This window comes from Mastomys coucha, unplaced genomic scaffold, assembly GCF_008632895.1.
Source record: "Mastomys coucha isolate ucsf_1 unplaced genomic scaffold, UCSF_Mcou_1 pScaffold17, whole genome shotgun sequence".
In the NCBI taxonomy this organism is placed as follows: Eukaryota; Metazoa; Chordata; class Mammalia; order Rodentia; family Muridae; genus Mastomys; species Mastomys coucha.
The window spans coordinates 23,445,540-23,454,169 of NW_022196899.1; the positions used below are offsets into that span (position 1 = coordinate 23,445,540).

Below are 8,630 nucleotides of genomic sequence, written 5' to 3' on the forward strand. Positions count from 1 at the left end.
CCCTTCTCTTTCCATTTCCTTTCCCTTCTCTTCCCCCTTCCCATCCTTTTCCTTTCTTTGGGACAGCCTTCTCTGTCCCAACTCTGAAATTCAGAAGGGCTGAGAGCTTTGGGGTTGCTCAGAGATTTCAATCTTCATGAGAAATCCCTTGTCAGCTACAAAGCTAGTCTGTTTTCCCATAGGGGCCGGTCAAAATACACACACATTAGTAAAGTAAATCGGTTGGGGGGAGACACTGCTGGGTCTAGCTGTCCAGTGAGAAGTGGAAATGTTTGCGGATACCAGACGGTGTGTCTGGCTACCTTGAGGGTAGACTCTCAAGGGAGAGTCCCTGTTTGGTCTGGGAAAACAGCTCTGTGTTTACCACCGGGGAAAGGCCTGGGGCTGAGTGACAATGAGCAGGCACAAGCATCAGGACAAGCCTCTGTTCTAAATGTCTGTCTCATTAGGAGAACTAGAAACATTTTTCTCCCCCTAGCATGCTTCTCTGGGATAGAGCAACCCAAAGATTTGCTCCTGACAGAGGGGACAACCCGCTCTGAGACTGGACACTTGAGGGGATGTGCTTTTCAGTGGATGTTACACCCAGTGGGTGTCATTTCTATAGCAGCAACTCAAGCTGTCCTGTGACTTCTCTCTGGTCACTTTCAGGGACCTGTCTGTCAGAACAGAAGGTTTGGCCTACTTCAGAGGGGTCTGCTCAATCCAGTCTCACTTCCTGAACAAAAATTATTTTCAACTTAAACATCCAAGAGGATAGTGTATCATGAAGGTGGAGAGACACTGAGATCAGGAGAGACTACCCATCAGCCTATGAAGTATTTATTTCAGCTTTTGTGAAGGGAGGCTTAATTCAAGTCATGTAAGAACCCACTCATTTCCCAGTAGTGAAGTACTGTTCACAAAACTGTTGAATGGAATGCTGGGAGATATTGTACCCAGACCCCGTGGCCTCATCTCTGTGATCAGGCCCAGGCTGGAAGAACTTTAATAATAATGACTTTTAAGGATCAGATGCATAATGGAATCAAATGTTAGGGGAGGATGGCAAATGATACAAAATAGGTTGACAGTAACTGAGTAGTCCTGTTTAACAAGCATCATCAGAGTTAAAGGCCGTTTGGAATGTGCAGTTCAGAAATAGCCGAGAAAGCACAAAGAAAGAAGGTGCATGGAAAATGCGTGTGCACATGCACACACACACACACACACACACACATACACATGCACATGTACATACATGTACATACACATATGTACACATACAAACACACATACACACATATACATATATGCACATACATGCACACACATGTACATACACATACGTATATACATACATGCATACATACACATGCATACACATATACATAGATATACATATATCACACACACCATATACATACACACATACACATACATACTCACATGTATATACATATACACACATACATATATACACATACACACATATACACATACATACACATATGTATACCATATATCATACATACCACATACACACACACATACACATGCATACACATGCACACACATACATACATACATGCACACATACACAGTACATGCATACACACATACATACATGCATATATACATAAATACACACATACACACATACATATACATACATACACATACACATATACACATTGCACACACACGTACACACACATATACACACACTGCTAGTGGATTCAAAGAAGTGCATGTATGCTTGTATGTATGTTTGTACACATATACTAGGGTTTTATGAGACCCAACATTTTTCTTCTCTGTAAAGATTTGTAGCTGTTTTCTGAGTAGAGAAGATGGTTCAGCAAGTAAAGGGATTTCTGCCAGCCTCATGACCTGATCTGGATGCCAGAAACCCACTTGGTGGAAGGAGAGAAATAACTTCCACTAAGCTGTCCTCTGACTTGCACACATATGACATGAAATAGCTTGTGCATGCACATACTAAAATATAATGAAAATTTATTGGCGAGCTTCTTGTCTTGTTTTAAGGTGTGAGTTGGGTAAATAGAGAAGATGCACAGCTATACATCGTCTTGTTCCAATCGTCATCCACCTGCCAAAAACTTAGTTCCATAAGAGTTGCCAACATTAGACTCTACCTTCACAGGATGAGTATGTGTGCTGTCACTGGTGTGTCATTTCCATGCACACCATCAATCCCAGGAATACTTATTTACTCACTGAAGACTGTAGCGTGACCATTCCTTACTATGGAGCATGACACATTTGAATAGAAGCACTGGGGCAGCTTTCTGTGCGGCTATGGCCACGGTTACACATTTTCAATTATTATCTTTGTGGGTTTGAGGAGACATGAGTGGTTCTAGGTCCCTATAGGTGGATTGTTTGGGCTCACTCTCCAATCAGCAGGTACTGACCATGAGAATGGTTGAGAGAACTTTTACTTCTCCATTCAGGGGTATGAAGAAGGGCTTCACCTATAGTCCTTGCTGGGATTTGACTCATGCTTGATGACATCTGCTTCCTTGTTTTAGGTGCCGCATATATGCAGAAGCAGTGTTTGATGTCAGGTGGTTTCTGCCTATTGTCCCTGTCTCCTCATTCTTCTCTCCTCCAACCCTTTCTCTTTCTCTCCTTCCTCTCTCCCATTTCCCCTTCTCTTTCCTTCATGCCTTCCCCTCCCCACCTTGGGTATCAAACCTGGGACCTTGTACCTATTAGTCAAAGCGCTGAATCATTGAGCTACACTCCCAGCTCTCTAACTTTCTTCTCATTCTTTTCATCTCATCTTTGGCTCAGTGGAGAGTTTCTTTCTGGAGACAGTGAAGTACGGAAGTACTTCCCTCTGAATTACACACTGTTCTTCCTTCTAGTGACCATGACCTGGGGTCGTCTGAGCCCACAGGCTGTTCTCTTAAGCATCCTGTGATATGGTCTGAGAGTCCTCAAGGACATGGCTTGCTTTTACTAGTGTTTGATCTTATCTTGAAAACTCTGGTGCCAGGGTAGTGCCAGGCACACAATAGGAGCTCGTAAAAGACAACTGATAAAGGCGATTAACCCGATTTACAAACTCTCGTTGTCTTGCCTTTTTTATTCTGACAAAAAAAAAAACCAAAAAAACCAAACGTCTCAATAATAAGTGAGCTAATCTTTGCAGAGCTAATCTTTGCAGAAAGGCAGAGGTTGGAGTTATGGGATATGCTTAGTACTAAGTACAGCACCTGTCCTTACTTAGTCTGGAGTACCCTCTCTGCCCTGTGAAACCCAAGCTAGGTGGGACATTTGGTATGCAGAGAGTTCCAAGACCAGAAGTGATGAGAGTCTGACTCACTTCTTTTAAGGATGAAGTGACTTCTGTTACTGTTGCCGTGACAGCTCATAACAGTCAGTATGGATACAAAGGGCTCAAGTTGTCATCCTTATTTTGTTTCCAGCTTTTGTAGTGCTGGGACTCTGACCTTGGTATGCGAGGCATTCACTCTGCCACTTGTCCATATCCCCAGCTCAACAAATGGTCAACTTTTAAACTTGGCACCTGATATCCCTTGTTTAAAAACGTTGTTTAAATTTATCTGTACGTAAGTGAGTGCGCATGAATGTGCTTGCACACATGTACAGGGGTTGGTTCTCTTCTTCTACTCAGATCTTCAAGCTTGGCAGCAAGCACCCTCACTCAGCAAGCCATCTCACCAATTCCCTTATGCATACAGTTCTTAAGAAGGCTTCTGCTTAGTCTCCTTGGAGAGGGAAGGGGAGCCAGGAGCCGACTGTATCATGGCAGAGCCTGAATCACCAACCATGCTCTGATGGAGTGAGCCAAGTGAAGGCCAGCTTGAGAAGTTTTCCATTGAACAGCTCCCACTCGAGCATCTTTCTCTCCAGAAACATAGGTAAACAGATAAACCCAACCGCTCTGCCTCTGCTTGCTGGCTGCCGGGACTTACTGTCTGTTATTAAAAGGTTTTACAAGAAGAGCTCTCTTTTAATGGCTGACACCGAGACTGGGGCGTAGCTCAGCTGGAAGTGTGCTTGCCTAGCATGCACAAAACCTGTCTTCCATTCTGTTCCGCGCGCTCTGCTGTCCAGCAGCAATGATGACAGAACACCGAAACTTCTCTCGACGGTTTACTCAGGAATTTTCTTTTGTGTTACAGCTCTCTTAGGTACCTAGGTGTCACAACTCTTCTAGGTTCTTAAGTGTTACAGCTCTTCTAGATGTCACGGCTCTTCTTGGTGTTGCTGCTTCTTCTTCCTCTTCTTCCTAGGTGCTGCAGGTCTGCTTGCTTCTGTGGAGTGGTGTGGCTGCTCTGGCTTCTGTGAAGTGGGGCCCTGACTGTCTAGAGAGAGCTCCTTATATACCCGAGCCTGAGCTGCCAAGTCCTCCTGGATTGATTCTCCGGCAGACCCTCATTAGCATACACCCGCTTGGGAGGGGCGCATGCGCAGTGGAATCGTCTATTGCTACAGTGTATCGGTAACCTGCGCCATCTTGGATTTTATCGTCCAAACGGCTGCCTACACCATTCCCCAGGGCTGTGTACACCAGGAGAGACGGTGCATGCCTGTAATCCCAATGCCAGGGCGATGGGGAAGTTGAAGGTTATTGTTGGGTGTATATGTCCAGGTTAGCTCTGGGAGTGAGGCATGGTGGTGTTGCGTACTTAAGAAATATCAGGTAAACTAAGTTTCAGGTCGGTGTTATTTTTCACACTAGAATTAGTTCATCTGTTTCGATTCCTTTACACGTTTGGGCCACAGTCTAGAATAGTTATCCTAGACTTTCTGATCTGAAAGGGAGTTTGGAGAACACCTTGTCTCCTGGCATTATTCCTGATTAGGAACTCAAGTTGCAGAGAGGCAGAATGACTTCCCAAAGGTTACAGAGCTCTCTAAAGCCGACTTCAAACCCCACATCTTTTTTTCTGTATTTGTATTTTTTATGTTGTTTTTTTCATTCTTTAAAATGGCTCAAAATCACAGTGTTTAGCCTTTTATCCCCATCTACTTTACAGATCAGGAAACAAAGACACTTCTGACAAATAATTATATCCCAAGTCCTTATTGAATGCTTATCGTCGCTAGCACTGGCTTGCTTAGAATCGGCCGTGTCAGAGGCCTGGCCGTTCACTTGCTCCACTAATCTGGAGCCCGGCTGCACCCAGATAAAAGCAATAATAGGTGCTATCTGCCTTTCATATTCTGCCCTCACCGGGGTATTTTGGCTGTGGTTGTTTCCGGAGTCCATGGAGACAACCTTGGATGAATCACTTAGAACTCTTTTTAATCACAACTGAGCGCCTTTGCCACCAAAATAACTCCTTTTAAAAGTGCCCCAATGTGTTCAGCAGACGTGCGTCAGACAGCATCGGGAGAGCAGGAGCAGGCAGTGCGATGAGATGAGGAAAAAGAAGGAGCAGAAAGATTTAGCCAGGAGCGAGCCTTTGGCAAAGAGGAGTTCCCAAGTCTTCATCCCAAGGCTGTCACCAGAGGAGCCAAGAACCTTCCTAGGAACTTTTGAAATGGGGGAACAACAGAGGGAGTGAGGTCTAGGTTCTCAGGGAGAGGAAGCAGAAGTTAGCATGCTAGCCATATATGGCATCATGGGCTGGGCCTTTGGGCGTTGGAAGTCCCAGCCTGCAATGGAAATAAACCTGTTGAAAACCAAATAAGATGAACACCCGGGAGTACAAAAGGAGGAAGGAAGGTGACCATCACTCGGGCCTCTGAGCCTTGTGTTAAAATGAGAATTCTGTCCCCTTCTAAGAATAAGCCTTCCAGTATTCGCTTCAGGAAGTCCCATTGCCTCAGCTTGGATGGTGAATATGAAAAACAAAGCGATTGTTTGTTGACACGTATTCCAGCAGGTGCGGTTCCATTCTAAACAAGAAGCTGCTATTGTTTTCAGGAATCTGGGTGATGACTGTCTTAGAACATGAAGGGCTGATTCCCCAGGGGGACACCAGGGTACTGTTTTTCACTTTAGCCCTTGGGCCTGGTGGTTCTCATCCTGTGTCTTTAGGATTAGTGGCCCCTATAGGTGTATAACAACTTCAAAAGAGAAATCTAGGCTGAACCTATAGCCATGTAGTAGTAGAGTGTTTGCCCAGCGTGTAGAAAATCCTGGGTTTGATTCAGCCCTGGATAAACAGAGTCTGATGGCCCACACCTGTAATCGAAACACTTACAAGATAGGGGCAGGAGGATCAGGAGTTTAAGGCCAAACTGGGCTACACTAGACTATGTCAGAAAAGAAAGGGCTGGTCAAATGACCCTTGAAAAGTGACTTTGGAATTAAGGGTCCAGGGTGATTTGTTCTTGGTGAAATCACTGGATACTTGGGGCTCAGCTTTTTTCCCAGGTGACAGAGGAAAGGGACAGTGCGGGAAGAGGAGCAGAGCATGTCTCCGGGCTTTTCAGAGCTTTATGAGCATCCAGATGGTAGAGCCAGGCTGGGCAACGGGATGCAGGATGCCCCTTCATTTTGTGCAACAGTGACACCTCTCTAGCCTGGCCTTATTTGTGAGATGCAGAGCCCTGTAAGAGGGCTGCATGATTTATGGGCTGCATCAAGCAGTAATCCCTCCCCTGGCTCTCTCCTCAGCCTTCTCAGCACAGAGGCACTAAATAGCCAACCGGACCGGGGATGCTCCGCCGCTGGTGCACTAGGAACAAGGGCTGTGTTAGCCTATCAATTTACTTTTTCCAAACCATGATAAATTCAGGCACAAATAGCAGCAGAATTAACTGTGAAAATGCCACTATTGTGTGGAAGTGCGAGCTCTGGTCGGTTCAGATATGGTTTAATATTTTTTAGAGGTGATTTTCTTCAGTAGAGGTTGAATGGATCTCTCTCTCTTTGTCTCTCTGTCTCTCTCTCTCCTTCTTCTCTCTCTTTCCCAATTTGAATTGTGTGTGTGTATGTGTACTACAGTGTGAGTGTGGCAGTCAGAGGAAAACTTGCAGGATTCTGTTCTCTCTATCAAGTGGGCTTGGGTATTGAACTCAGGTTGTCAGGCTTGCCTGCAAGCACCTCTATCAGCTGAGCCATCTCATCTGCATGGTTAAGGTCTAGGTGAGAGATGATCCACTTCAACACAGCGCCGCTACTAAATGGAAGAAGAAACTCTCGATAATCTGAGAAGACAGTAGCTTTGGGGTATCTCTGGTTTGTGTTAGATTTCTGTATCTTCTGCCAGGATCTCATTTATTTCCCATCACTACTACCACTGGACAATGTTTAATTGATGTATACCATATGCCTTACATAGAGTGGGAAAGCAGGATGAAAATACTGTGACTAAGCCAGCATGGTTGAAATAATTTTAGTCAAATACATGTCAATGAGTGTAAGCTGTGCTGAATCTGTCAGCTGTGTTTCTTCTTCTTCTTCTTCTGTTTTTGATGAAGTGAAACAGTGACTGATAGACACATAAATGATATAAAAATAAATGGGCAGTGATGAAACGCAACCTGGTCTTCTTGTGCTCCTGGATCCCTCATAGCTGCTCTAGCTTCTCTAAGGTCTTTGTCCACATTGGAGCCTAAGCATCTTCCATAGTCTGTCCTTTTGCTGTTAGGTGATGGGGGAGGGGATGCTCAGGCCATTGCACTATACGCTGGTGGCCTCTAACGGATAGGCTATCCCTCTTTGTTTAACCATGTCCTTTCTTCCCAAGGTCTGTCTAAAAGCTGCCTGTAACTCACCTGAAGTTCCCACTGCCATCCCTAAGGATGCTCAGGTTAAGATGTAGAGGACCAGCAGCAAGAACTAAGGGGCCTCAGTGCACACGTGTTTTGTTCATTGTTCAGAGGAAACACGGCGTCTGTTTTTTTTGGGGGGGAGGGGGTCTTAGGCAAGTCATCTATTACTTTCACCCTGAAATGTCTTCATTTCTAAAGGGTGATTAACAACATATCCTAGGCTACTGAGGCTAAATGAGATGATAGAAATGAGGTCATGCTGTCCTCTTGATGACACTGAATGTGAAAACAAAAGAAAAGCCGGGTCTGCCTGGAAATCGTGCGGGAGGAGGCTTGGAAGAAGCTTGATGCAATTGAGCAGAGGGGTAGATTAGGGAAGATGAACTCCATCTGCCTTGGAAGGAAAAGGGAAAGTTGCTTTAAGTGGTATGTGAAGGCTAGTAGAGCCTCCGCAGGCCAGGACCTGAAACCTTCTTCATAGTCTAGACATGACAGGAGACTCTGGTATCAGGTGACACATTTCTCCTCCTCCATCTCCTCCTCCTCCTCCTCCTCCTCCTCCTTCCCCTCCTCCTCCTTCTCCTCCTCCTTGTCCTCCTCCTCATCCTCCTCCTCATCCTCCTCCTTGTCCTCCTCCTCTTCATCCTCCTCCTCTTCCTTCTCCTCCTTCTCCTTCTCCTCCTCCTCTTCCTTCTTCTTCCTCTTCCTCTTCCTCCTTCTTCTCCTCCTCCTCCTCCTCTTCCTTTTCCTCCACCTCTTCCTCGTTCTCCTCCTCCTCCTCCTTGTTCTTTCTGGGCCATGGTGAGGCAAATTATCATGGTAGAGAGCATTTAGCAGAGCAATACTGTTGAAATTGTGGGCATTTGGGAATGAGAGATAGAACAGAGAATCAGAGATAAAAGTATATGTCTGTATGAGAGAGGGGG

General features: G+C 45.3%; 1 protein-coding gene across 10 annotated transcripts in view; it reads left to right on the forward strand.

Annotated features, from left to right (window-relative positions):
• Positions 1-8,630, forward strand: part of Mecom (MDS1 and EVI1 complex locus) — a 553,659-nt gene that overhangs the window by 40,641 nt on the left and 504,388 nt on the right. The gene's annotated exons all lie outside the window — the stretch shown is intronic.